Source organism: Mustela nivalis, assembly GCF_964662115.1.
Source record: "Mustela nivalis genome assembly, chromosome: 1".
NCBI classification, from domain to species: Eukaryota; Metazoa; Chordata; class Mammalia; order Carnivora; family Mustelidae; genus Mustela; species Mustela nivalis.
The window spans coordinates 47,189,255-47,203,216 of record NC_139020.1 but is presented as its reverse complement, the minus strand read 5'-3'; the positions used below and the strand labels follow the sequence as shown (position 1 = coordinate 47,203,216).

Here is a 13,962-nt window from a genome sequence, read left to right as displayed (position 1 = left end):
CCAAAGTTATAAAATACTAGAATGCTGGACTTTTCTTTGGAAATACAAAAATATTTTGTTTGGTTTTGGTCTTTTAATGATATTAATGAGAAAACCAGAGAGATTCTGAGGAAAGAAAGAAAATAGCACTGAAATTAACTTATTTTTTATGTAATTCATATATAGCAGAACTTACGAATAGTTGACAACATATTGTCTACCAGTTTCCTTCCTAGTGTAAAGATATAAAAGGAAAAAATAATTTTTGTATATTTTATCCTTTTAGAATATAAAAGACAGATGAAAGTATTAGAAATCCTAAAACTTCTATTTATTTTTAATTTTTGGAATACTTGAGTTAAAAGATACTAGTCACCCCTTTGCTTCCCACTCACCATTTCCTTCACAAAGGTTTTTAAAAGAAATAAAATTTAGCTACATAATTATTAATATGGGAATTATCAGAATCTAAGTATGAGAAAGTATCTCTACAATATATTTCCAAGCACAAGGTAATTATTACTAAAATGGGAAATTCTTCATTTAAAAATATCTCTAATATTAAAATATTAAAACTCTCCATCCACTCATTCACTTAACCAGAAGCAGAATGCTTTGCAGAATAGAAATTGTACCCACACTATATGCTCTTGGACCTATCATGTGGGGCCATCTCTGGGTAGAAGGAACTTTGTTTTAGCCACTAAGGTTTTTGAACAGAATGCCAATGTCATCCTATCACTATTTCATTCAATAGTCAAGCTTCTCAGTCAGCAACAAGAAATGGCAATGTTCCATGGTCTTATCAGGATTTGCAACTATGAATATAAGGTATTTAGTTTAAAATTTTAAAACTGTAGAGGGGCAACTGGGTGACTCACTCATTAAGCATCTGCCCATCCCTGGGATGGAGCACTGTTTTGGGCTCCCTGCTTCACGGGAAGCCTGCTTCTCCCTCTCCTGCTTTCCCTGCTTGTGTTCCCTCCCTTGCTGTGTCTCTCTTTGTCAAATAAATAAATAAAATCTTAAAAAAAAAAAAATTTAAATCTGTGGAGATGGAAGAGATAACACAGTAGCAGAATCAAAGGGATACGGCATCTAACTGGTTGGAGTATTTTAAGCTATTTTAAGCTATATCTTTTTGTTAACTTAATCTCTACTCAACAAATCTATCAATAGATCAATGTGTGTGCGGTTTGATGGAAAGACAAATATTCCCCCAAGGGAAAGCAAATTGCTAGGATTCATGACTCATCTACCTTTGCAGAAAGTGTACCAAACACAGACATCCTTCTTATTAGTGAAAAGATACAGAACATCAGGGAAAAGTTGTGTGATGTTATGATGTCTTCTTTTGTCCCTCTCATCATACTCACTTTTGGAGGCTTCAATCTTCTATTATTATGGACTACAACCTCTGGTACTATCTCTGTGCCACAGAATCCTGGTTTTGTACTTCTAAAATTGTGTATTTTGCTTCCATTTGATAACTGTGTTTCAAAATGAACAAATACATGAGGACTTAAAACAGTAATTCAAAAGAAAAGCTCCCTCTGACGATGGTTTTTCCCAAGAGGTAAAGCAACCTTTTGAGGAATGTCAGATTTTCACCAAATACAACTGGAAAGCCACTACTCTAACCTTGGTTGGATTCTCTGACAAGTAAGTAAGTAAGCCCAGTCCTTTCTAAATACAATTAAATATACAGTAGTCCCCTCTTATCCACAGGGGATATGTTCAAGAGCCCCAGTGGATGTCTGAAATTGTGGATAGTATTGAACCTATATATACTGCCCCCCATGGATACATACCTATGATAAAGTTTAATTTATAAATTAGATTCAATAAGAGTTCAACAATTAATAAAATAGAATAATTATAACAATATATTGTAATAAAAGTTATATGATGTGGTCTCTCTCATAATATATCTTACTGTACTATACTCATCCTTCTTGTGATGATGTGAGATGATAAGATGCCTACATGATGAGACAAAGTGAGGTAAATGATGTAGGCATTGTGATGTAGTGTTAGGCTGCTCTTTACTTCTGATAATATGTTAGATAGAAGATCATCTGCTTCTGGACTTGCGGCTGACCCCAGGTAACTAAAAGCACAGAAGGTGAAACTACAGGTAAGAGGGGACTACTGAAATAACTCTTCTATTTCCTGAAATTCAAAAAGGCAAAATTCATGAAAATAGCTTTGAAATGTAAGTTTCTCTCAACAGTGTTTTTTTAAAAAGATTTTACTTATTTATTTGAGAGAGAGAGAGAGAGAATGAGAGAGAGCAAGCATGAGAGGGGGAAGGTCAGAGTAAGAAGCAGACCCCCCTGCTGAGTACCTGATGCTGGGGGTGTGGGGACAGGACTCAATCCTGGGACTCCAAGATCATGACCTGAGCTGCAGGCAGTTGCTCAACCTACTGAGCCACCCAGGTGCCCTCAATAGTGTTGTTGTTGCCTTTTTTTTTTTTCATATCAAAATATTTAGTTATATGTCCTTTCCCTTGTGTCCTAGGCCACCTTCTCTCTTTCTCTCTCTCTCTCATTCTGTGACTCTCGTTCCTTGCCTCCTAGACAGAATATACTATGGAGGTCATTGCTGTGGGCGAATACAGACTGAGAAATCACAAAAACAAAAGTTTACGTCATTTGATAAAAAAAATAATACTTTACCAAATGGAAAATTCCATGAAATGAATTGACACTCCAATCAGATGACTTACCTAAAAATAAGAGAGATAGAAGAAAGTAAGAACCTGGTGTCATACTTAATTCTTGATATACTAGATTCTAAAAAGACATGGCAACTATCTTAACAACTGATGGACAATCCAAAACAAACAGAAACTATACCAGGGCAGGAAACACCAATTCCTTCAGAAACAGTAATTGTTAGAAAGGAAATGGCAAACAGGGAGTGAAAGCAATGGGGAATGGAAGTGGGATTTACTTTCAAATCACTTGATTCTCATATATATTTTTAGCAGGCCAGTTTTGAAAATGTGAACACATATGTGTATAAAGGCCATAGCTAATCGGTGGCAGTGTATGCCTACCACTTTCTCTCCCAAGACCCCTGGCTACTGTCTTAAAAAGAGACTGTCAAAGCCACAAACTCTCAAATATCTTCACCTCGTCTGACTCAAGAAAAAGGTGCCACTGTATCAAATGCTACTGTAATTTCCTCTGTTGACTTTCTTTCCCCCTTAACACTTGGATTTTTTTGGCTGTTTGCTTTTTTATTTTCCAAAGTGAACACTGATATTCATGAAATGTGCCAGATTAACAACTGGGGGAAATTAAGAGCTTGCTCTATCCAGAGAAATGGCCCAGTGTAGTGGAGGTGATGAAAATTTCTCTGACACTGTGCTTGTCTATATACCTTAGCTCTGACCCACAGTCACCCCAGCTCTCCAGTTTTCATGGTCCATTAATGCCTCTGACTGCTCAGGTTGCTAACATGGGCAAGCAGTCTTGTTCTTGCTTTTAATGCAATCAATATTATTACTACTACTGTGAGCTCTAACTTCCTCAAACTATTTGGGAATTTATATTAGCTGTTAGTTTGCCTTAGGACAACAGGAGAATAAGTTGAACTGAAAATGAGTCTCATATTCTTGAGTAATATTACAGGTTTCATTAAAATCTACTAATATCTTTAAATGGGAGGCAAAGTGTTGAGTGGGCAAGTTGAAACAGGCCTTACTCAATACAGTCTCTGCATTCAATCTGAATTCTCATTTAGGGACATTCAACATTTAATAGACACACAGCTTTCATTTTTCCTTCTCCATAAGTCAATGTTATTATTCATTAGCAACTATGATGAAAGTTTGGTGGATGCTGAAGCTAAAACTATCATAAATGAGATCTGAAAATCATGTCAAAGAGAGGAAAACATCTCCTCGTATTTATATAGGTATTCCAGGTTCCTGAAAGGTCTGGGTACTTTGTAATCCTTAATCATTAATTAATCTCTTTTATGCTCAGGGATTTATGAAACCATTTTGCTTCAACTAGGCAGATACCCAACAACTATTTAGTGCTGTCCTTTCCTTTCTGTGCCCAAGCAAGACAATAAACTTTTCCTATCTAGAATTTATGACAATAAGGGAAGTAAAGCTAGCAAAACACGTTAAATATTAATGGAAAAAGGAAGTACAACACTGAATGCTAACTGACTAATAATTACTCAGTAATTATTTGGAAAGATCACAATATTAGTCTCACAATTATTCCGTCTTTGCTATTGTACTTCTTTTTGACAAAGACCAAAGTCTCTGCAGTTAGAGTAAATTTCCATCTTGAAATGGCTAGCACTTCCTGTAATTTCTAATCTCTAGAAGTGTTAGAGAATTGCAGGGTACCAATGACTGTAGCAACACATGGTAACAATTAGATGAAGGGTGCCCTGGCTGCATCTCACATGGAAATCTTGGAAAATTTGAGTTTGGGAACTTTGGCTCTTTTTTTCTTTGCCATGCACAGACTTTATCAACTGAGTCCTTATGGCATTAAAACATTTGGCACTGGCTCAAGTCTATGCTATTGCTGGCAGGAGATCTAATTGGGAAGCAGGGGTGGAGTAGTTACCTTTATCAGGAAAGACTTTAACTTTATGGAAAGGTTCTTTCCTCCCCACCGCTTAAGCAGCTTTACTGAAAGACTTTATCCCAGATGTAAGAACAGAGATTATCTTCAAGAGCACCAACAACTTATTGTAATTATGTTAGTACAAAGATTGAGAAGGTGGAAATGGAAAATGTTTTGCTAACTTAGTAGATGAGAAGGGCAACATCCTTTATATAGGTCCCATGGCCAGGTTGTGCTGGGGAAACCAAATCCAACCCCCTAATCGCCAGGGAGGTCTGAGTTTCCCAAACTGCAAGAAAATTAGAACCTCACTGCCTAGAAAACTAACAATCCCATGCTACACAATAACCAGTGAGCGAGAGGCCATGAGAATCTGCTCACCAACAGATACCAACAGACTTTTATCTCAGTGGCCACGTCTTGCCAATTGCTTGTTATCACTAGATGATAATATATCTATCTTTTTAAGATTATATATCTTTTACAATGATTCCTGTAAGTCCTACATTATAATTCATAACAATGACTGTCAAAGCAGTAGGCCCATTTTGCCTATGCAACACTTTAGCTTCCCTCCATGAAGTACTTGTCGGATTTAAAGCACTTTGAAGGTTGGCCTTCAATTGCAAAAATAGCAATACCTGTATACATTCTGGGCCAATTCTAGCCTTTTCTATGCCTTAGACACCCAACTGAAAGTAAATTTTGTCATTAACTAATTCCCTTCTTCATTATATAATGGATTTCTTACTAATTTCTAACTGGATTACTGCATCCTTTGTGATCTGGTTTCTCTCACTGTACTATCTTTTTTTTTTTTTTTAAAGATTTTTATTTATTTATTTGACAGAGATCACAAGTACGCAGAAAGGCAGACAAAGAGAGAGAGAGAGGAGAAGCATGCTCCGTGCTAAGCAGAGAGCCCGATATGGGGCTTGATCCAAGGACCCTGGGATCATGACCTGAGCCCAAGGCAGAGGCTTTAACCCATTAAGCCACCCAGGCACTCCTGTACTATCTTTTTGAGGTGCGGAATGTATAAGCATGGATCTCCAGAATTTGACATTTCATACAAAATAGATCAGTGAACACAGTAAAAGATCATTTTTGTGGACATGCCACTAAGGCCGTGTTCTACATGGTTTTATAGACAAATGAAAAATTTAAGCAATATGATATTCTGATCTCAGAAAATAAAAGATAAAAAGGCTAAATCTGAGAGACTCAAATCATTGACTCAATTGGTCATGGAGAGAAAAGAGGAAAGTAAATAAAGGCCTTTGCAGCAGAAAATAACAGGTGATTTTTGCCCTTCTTACCTTTTCAAACATCTGACAATAGGCTAATGAATACCAAGGACACAAGAAACATATTAAGTCAGGGAAAATTAGAGGCCACAAGATGGTGTAAATCTCATATAAAAAACACCAGCTAAGGCACTGAGAGAGCCAGTAAATAAATACTGAAAGAATTATGAAGGTGACTATTGCTCAGGTTTTGAATAAAGAGTATGTAAAACAAGACCAAAGAAAAAATATTTCAAAAACCAGTTTTCTTTGCTGAGGTGGGAGAGGGAGGCATAGAGAAAGGGACAGAGATAATTACAGGTTCCACCCCCAGAATGGAGCCCTATGCAGAGCTTGATCTCACATGATCTCCTCCTGAGATCATGACCTGAACTGAAATCAAGAGTCAGATGCCTAATGGACTGAGATACCCATGTACCCCCCAAAATCTGTTTAAAAAAAAAAAAAATCCCTCATAATACATATTAGAGATAGCTCAATTTTAAGAGTTTGCAAGGGTTTAGTAATCCAAAAGTAATGCATCATGGTCTATCTATCAAGAATGCTTGCTTACTTTGACTGAGATGGTACAATTATTATTGGTTATCTGATTGAATACAGACTCAGGACCATTTGTTCTTAGCTTTAATTTCTTAACTGAAGCAGCAAACTCTAGGAGTCACTATGCCGAGGGCTGAGTGCATCCCAAGCTGGATTTTCTTGGGAAGAGAAGATGTAAGATAAACAAGCTGGATTTTCATCATTCCAAAGCTGAGTTTAATAATACAGAAAGGGTAAAGCTAAAAGTCTGGGATTTGAATGATAGAATTCATGATTATATAGAGAAAATATATATATATATTTTTTTAAAAGATTTTATTTATTTATTTGACAGAGAGAAATCACAAGTAGATGGAGAGGCAGGCAGAGAGAGAGAGAGGGAAGCAGGCTCTCTGCTGAGCAGAGAGCCCGATGCGGGACTCGATCCCAGACTCTGAGATCATGACCTGAGCCAAAGGCAGCGGCTTAACCCACTGAGCCACCCAGGCGCCCAGAAAATATATTTTTTTAAAGGAGCCTTTAGGGCATAAAATTACAGATGATCACCTTATGAAAAGAGGTGAAAGGTGGGACTCAAATTTATCCCTCTATGGGCAGTAATGATGATAATGGGGAAGGAGGAAAGCAGTGTATTAGTTAAGTACATAACATTCCCAATAACAAAGAAATTTAGGGATTATTTAAGAAATGACTTATACAATGAAAACAACTCAAAGACAACAAAAACAAAATTTAAATAAGAGCCAAAGAACAGACGAGGGCTGGAGGAGAGATTAGTTCAGTTTAGTTTCTGAAGTTCAACAGGGGCAGCGGAACTGGAGCCAGTCTCTCTTACTGCCCTTACCCCTCAATTTCCCAAATACACCTACATTCCGTGCAGTTGATAACTAGGGCAAATGATTTCACCCAGGGCTTTCTGATCTAAGGTGTTGGTCTTATCAATTTGCTTTTCTCTTTTCTACTATTCATTCTTGTTCTGGTATATAAGGATTAAAAAAGCAATAGTGGGTTAAAGTCTCTGCCTTTGGCTCAGGTCATGATCCCAGGGTCCTGGGATTGAGCCCCGCATTGGGCTCTCTGCTCGGTGGGGAGCCTGCTTCCTCCTCCTCTCTCTCTCTGCCTGCCTCTCTGCCTACTTGTAATCTTTGCCTGTCAAATAAATAAATAAAATCTTAAAAAAAAGAAAGAAAGAAAGAAAGAAAAAGCAATAGTGGACATGGCAATCAATGAGATGCAGCTGGCCTATAGCAAAGGGACTGTGAGTAGGAAGAAGCTGTATTTTGGAGGCAAGTAGAACAAAGGATTAGGATCTTCAAAGCCAAGGAAAGCTTCTCTCTGTGTTTTTCCCTCCTTTTCCCTCTTCCCCTTCTTGGGAAAAGATAGAAATTTCACAAAACACAAAGCCTTTCTGAATTCATAACAGTCTCCTTTTTCTCACGTTCAAGGGTATTTATTACTACTGTTAAAATTTTACATGTATCTTGTTTTTATATTTTTCTCCTAAGAGCTTCAAAGAAGTTTATGGATTTTCATTAAAACAAGTATGCCTGGCCATAGTTATATTGATAAAATTTAAATTTAGAATGATCGGAATTTGATTTAGTAAATGGTTTTCTAGGATTTGCTTTATTACACCATACACATATTTCCTAATCCAGTGGCTCTTAAATTTTAGGTTTCACAAGAATTCTCAGGGTTGTTTATTAATATGCATATTCTTTAGCCACATTTGATCATGGATTTATATTTATTTGGTCTAAGGTGGGGCCTTGGAACTTACATTTTTAATAAGCATCCAAGGGAATTCTTAAACACATACAGTGGGGATAGAGAGGCCCCACTGTGAGATTCTGTCCTAATCTGAGCACTCCAGCCTTCCAGGTTCAATTTCTCCAAGACAGCCTATTTCTTAGTAACGGTAGTCAAGCAATCTTCTGGAGTTCACACTCATAATAAGTCAAAAATACAAAGTGAGCTATCTGAGAAAGCAAATTATCACCAGCAGGATTTCACTTTTAACAATGCAAGGTGTTATTAGCTATACAAATACAGGAAAGAAAAGGAGGTGCCTTGGTTTTAACTCCACTTCCCTGAATATGATGATGGTTTGGTATTATGAATGAGTTCATTTTTCTGTTCATGAGAGCTGAACTTTTATGGGTTTTCCATTTACAAATGCTGACTTCTGGGACTCTGTTCTGCAATCCCATGACAGCCTTGCAGAACCAGCCTTGATTTCCCAAATTGCAAGAAAATTAGAACCTAACTACTTAGAAAATAACTGCACAAAATCCAATATGGAATGGGTAGGAGGATATGAGAAGCTGTTTGCCACAAGACATCAATAATTCTTGCCTCTACTTCCTCAGAGGCTGGATCTTTCCCACCAGCACCACTGGGAGAATCTCAGACAAGCTTAGAGCCAGAATTCTTCTTGACGACATGTTCCTCTTCTTTTTAACCTCCATATCCTATTTTTTGTATACTATTGTCACAAACCTCTTGTCCTCAGATCTCAAGTCCCAGCCTCTCTTTCTGCTGCAGCTTTCTTGGATTTATGATATCCTGCTGACTACTCTGATCTGGTATTAGAGGATGTTAAACTTGTGTCTTGCTTCTGACTTTATGACTGATCACACTACCCTCTCAAAAATCACCTGTGACTATATTCAATGGGGCTTTCTTAATCCTCTGTCTCTCCCTAGTATGCTTTTGGGTGATCTCATCATGCCTTTCCTCCTGTTGGTTCTCCCCCCCTGGTTTCAGTAACAACACAGTTCTCTTATGGGCACAGTGAGTATTTGATCTGCTTGGTATCAGTCCTTCCAACTCAGCACAACAGAAAATGAAAGATTTGTTTAGCCACAATACACACAATGTTGCTGAGCCCAAGGCGCTTCAGTTCAACTTAAACAAAATTTCCCTGCCTGATTTCATGCAAACCAATGTTAATCTACAGGAGCTGGACTTTACTTGGGGTTTAGGCTTTCAAAGAATATGTAAGGAAAAAAAAAATCAAGTTTTGTTCAAAATTACCTTGAAAATCTCCTAGGAAGGTCCCATGCTAGAAGACAACATACCTTAGTAGGTATAACCCAGGTGGCCTTTTCCTCCAGCACTGGTACAGATTACTGTCTTTGGTTGAATACAAGGATGCTTATGAGTACAAAAGCTGGCTTTTGTACAACAGGATACATGTTGTACAAAACAGTCCACTGACCAAGGTGAGATGCTTACTCTGAGAGGGAACGTGGAACAGACACAGGCTGAGGAAAATCAACACACATCCCCTAACTCAGGTTCACTCCTAGTTATGGATTCATTGAATACAACCAGAATAGACTTGTCTGCACAATGCAAATTATGATTCCTTCTCTTTTTATATTCATTTGATGGGCAGGTGTAGTTGAATTCAGGCAAATTTAGTGTTTATATGATACAACTCTACCAGACAACTTGAGTGCTGTTGTTCAATCAATATACAGATGCCTATACTCTTGACTTCTAGTGCCGCAAGGATAAACAAAGGATTGAGGCAGACATAATATCAAGTATGATGATCCACCTGAGAGAAATAAACATTTTTCTTTCAAAAATTCCCCGAGTACATAAAATCAAAGAAACTTGTGATGTAGTGGAAAAAGTACTATATATGGTGTCAAGAGACCAGGATGCCACTCCCAATTCTGACACATATTAGTTAAGTGAACTGGGCCAGTGTTTTTACCTCTCTAATGGGTACATGTACTAACTGCTTTGAGGTTTACAAGAAAAACAGCATGTGAAAGCATGTGCCATAGTCACTGATACTGGTAGGCACTTGCTGTAGGTTTGTTTGCTGTCACCCAGTAAACTGAAGCTGAGAGGCAAATTAGCCATATAAGGAAGAAAACTACCAGCACTGACAGTAGAAGGCACATAATAGGTGCTATGAAGTAAGTTAAGAGAGACATCAAGTTGATTTGATTAAGCCAGTATATAATTTTCTTGTTCTAATATTCTTTTATTTTCTCCACATGGTCATTGGTACAAAGTCCACTTATGGCTTCATAAACATTGGCTTAAAACAAAAGTGCTTCTAATCAGATTTGGCAAGAAAAGGAGAGAAACATAGGGTGAGGTAAGTGTGAGGCTAGTGCTGAATAACAGGGATGGCAGTGCCTCAGTACATGAGTCACACAGACACCGAGCGGTACATAGCTAGAGATAATTTGCAGGTAAATGCTGCACTAGCCATTACGTCATCTCTCCTCTGCCCTTTCTTCATCAATCACGTTGCCTAGAATCTGATGCAATCCAGCAAGAATGTCTGATTTACAGACAGCAAGAGAGCCTCAGAACACACACATACTCATCAGAAAAAGCAGTATGAACCCAAACTGAAGTTTCTGGAATTTCTCTTTGTTTAAATTGCCCTTTAGAGGGGAAGTCTTATGGGTGGGATATGTAACTACTGATTATGTTCTCTATCTAAAGGTTTAAAGGACTAGGCTTTATCATTTTGGACGAGTTACGCTAGCTCTGTGGGCCCCTTCTACATCTACTCAATTAGATGATCTTCAAGGTCCCTCTCAGTTGTGCAATTTCATCATTAAAAATTCAGGCCAATTACACAGATACAGTGGACAGATAAACATCTAGTTGTACAAGGCAGACACAAAATCTTATTTGTTCTCAGTTATACAGATCATTCAAGTTTTTGGCTACTGCTGTCCCAACTCTGAATGATGAGGGTGTGAAGCTCTGTATGAATCTCGTGAAAGCAGGGGAAAAGTGGCAGGTAGGAACTGGTACTTCTAGAAAATGTGAATGTTCATACCTGAGATTATAGGGACATTCTATCATACAAGCTTAAAAGCAAATGCTCATGGGGATATAATATATTAACACTTATTTTCAGTAGCGGCAATGGTTCAAAAAACAAGGAGTTGCAAGGGATGCAAAAAAAAGAAAGAAGGGGTAGAGGAAGACCACCCCAATCTCCAAATAATTCGTAACTTAAGAAGGATGCCATAAACCAAATTCAGGGCCAGTCAGTACATGATTTATCCAAGAGATAGCAACTTGAGAATTCATATAACACCAGTTCCATAGGAAGGAGGAAGTCAGTCATTAGAGACCAATACAGAGCAAAGAGGAGGTGGTCAGCCTCCAGCAAGTCTGACCCATTATAATGCTTTCCACTGTTATGGCAACACACTTTTTCAAAGCTGACTAATGCAAACAAACACTCAAGAGACCTGTCACCGGAAGATTCGCAATGGAATGTCCAGAGAAGGGTGTTTGCAGCAAAATTTGGGACTGGGGGAGAATAGATAAGCCCAGTGGGGATGAAAACCAAATGCTTTGTGGTGCTTCTCTTACAACCATCACTGTGTGGGGTCCCCACCTTGCATGCTGAGTGGCAGGGGGCAGTTTCACCCCACAGCACCTGGAGCAGTATTCAACAAGGGTTCCAGCCCTTTAATTGTTCAGCCAAATGATTTATAAAGCTTGGCAGCAAAGACAAGATAGACTGGTTTACATTCAAAGGATTCAACTTGTAGGTATTCTGAAAATCTTGGCTACATCTTTAATGAGCACTGTTCTCCTTGGGAAGGGAGACAATAGAAAGGGAGAAGATGTGACCTGCCTGACAAGAAAACGGGACCCAGCTAGATGGAACATGTTTCTCCACTCCTTCCCCACTATCATTTACCAAGGCTTTGGTTGACCTCCTTCTTTCTTACTAAAAGCAATCAGACAAGTACATTCTATTCTTTCTTTACCTAGAAGTGTAAAATCCCAGAATCATTAACATATTTTCATACACTGGACTCAGTTGGTTTGTTCTGATTGTTTACTGGTGATTTAATCTTTTGATCAATTAGGGTAGGAATTAGCCAACTTTTCTCCTAGAGAATATAGTAGATATTTTATGGACTATATCCTTCCTTTCTTCTTCTCTTTTCTCTTTCTTTCTTTTCCTTCTTTCCTTCCTTTCTCTCTCTCTTTCCCTCTCTTTCTTTCTGACTATATGGTTTCTGTTGCAGCTACTCAACTCTATCATTACAGCACAGAAGTAGCTATAGTTTTTATGTGAAAAAAATAAGCATCACTGTGTTGCAATAAAACTTTATGAAAATAGGTGAAGAGTTGGATTTGGCCTGCATAATTTGCTGATTGTTGAACTAGTATGTATCCAAATAGCTGAAAGGTGATAAAATAAAAAGGTACTACCAAATTTATCACCACTTAAAACAACTTATTTATTAAAAGATTTTATTTATTTATTTGTCAGAAAGAGAGCACAAGCAGGGGGAGCAGCAGGCAGAGGGAGAAGCAGACTCCCTGCTAAGCAAGGAGCCTGATGCAGGACTTGATCTCAGGACCCTGGGATTAAGGCCTGAGCTAAAAGCAGAGGCCTCTGCTCGGCAGGGAGCCTGCTTCCTCCTCTCTCTCTCTGCCTGCCTGCCTACTTGTGATCTGTCAAATAAATAAATAAAATCTTAAAAAAAAAAAAAAAGAATGTGTGTGTGAGTACTTATGTGTATGTAAAATACACGGTGATTCAAAAGAAACTGAACACTTTAAAAAAATCTAACACTCAGTAACTAAATTATTTTATAAAAAATGTAGTTTGCACTAAATTTATCAAGTTACCCTTACAGGTGTCTTGCCATAGGGCAACTCCAGGCTTTGACTACAGGTTTTGACTAGTTACTAGTTGACTAGTTACTGAGAAATGTGTTTCTGAAAGGGTTCAATTCTGTTTTAACCAGCCTGTCTATTATTTGTGTACACATTATAAAATACTTTAAATGATAAACACTAAATTATAACCAATGGTTATTCCTGGAGTGTGGGGCAGGGGATGTTAGAAGTTTCACTTTCAGCCATGTTCTTTGAATTTTTTACAAGCATATATTACTTTGTGAATAAAGAGGTGCTTTGTTTTTCTGTCGTAAAGAAGTGTTATAGGTAGGCAATCTGTGGTACTGCAATTTAGAACTATGTCTTGACTTGAATCATCTACTGAGGCTTTCTGTAACTCCCTTCTAAATATAGCATTCCTTGCTTTCAAACTTTCACCTGCTTTTATTTTCTTCCAATTCTCTTTTCCCCTCTGTTGACTCAGCCTAGCAGCAGTCACACATATTCTTAGATTTACAGCTCACATTCACTCACCAGGAGATGCCAATAAATATCTTATGAAGTTCCTAACCTAGTAGGAGGGACAGATAATAAACCAGAAAAACATAAATACACAAGTTATTTTCATATTGTGGTAAATTCTCTGAGGGGCAGGGTAATGAGTAAAGCCCAACTGAGAAAGTTACATTTAGGTACAGACCTCAAGGATAAGAAGGAGGCAGTCTTGTGAATTAAATTCTAGGCTAAGTTTAAAGTTATCTGGTCTTGACGCTTAGTGTTTTCATATCCTGGTTACACATTAAAATTAATTGGGGGTGGGTGCCTGGGTGGGTCAGTGGGTTAAAGCCTCTGCCTTAGGCACAGGTCATGATCTCAAGGTCCTGGGATGGAGCCCCTTATCA

General features: G+C 38.0%; 2 protein-coding genes across 7 annotated transcripts in view; one reads left to right on the top strand and one right to left on the bottom strand.

Annotated features, from left to right (window-relative positions):
- The window catches only part of CMSS1 (cms1 ribosomal small subunit homolog), a 384,418-nt gene that overhangs the window by 178,578 nt on the left and 191,878 nt on the right, over positions 1 to 13,962 (bottom strand). Inside the window, exon 2 of one of the 6 annotated variants that reach the window (XM_082696023.1) lies at positions 2,661 to 2,710. The exons of 4 other annotated variants lie outside the window; for them this stretch is intronic. The gene's annotated coding sequence lies outside the window, so the exon portion shown is untranslated. Of the gene's footprint in view, positions 1 to 1,355; positions 1,470 to 2,660; positions 2,711 to 13,962 lie in introns of all 6 variants that reach the window. One more of the 6 variants, XM_082696022.1, reaches the window with a different exon arrangement.
- LOC309846693 (filamin A-interacting protein 1-like) overlaps positions 2,061 to 13,962 on the top strand; it is an 88,326-nt gene continuing 76,424 nt past the window's right edge. The window contains exon 1 of the mRNA XM_082696106.1: positions 2,061 to 2,116. The gene's annotated coding sequence lies outside the window, so the exon portion shown is untranslated. The remainder of the gene's footprint in view (positions 2,117 to 13,962) is intronic.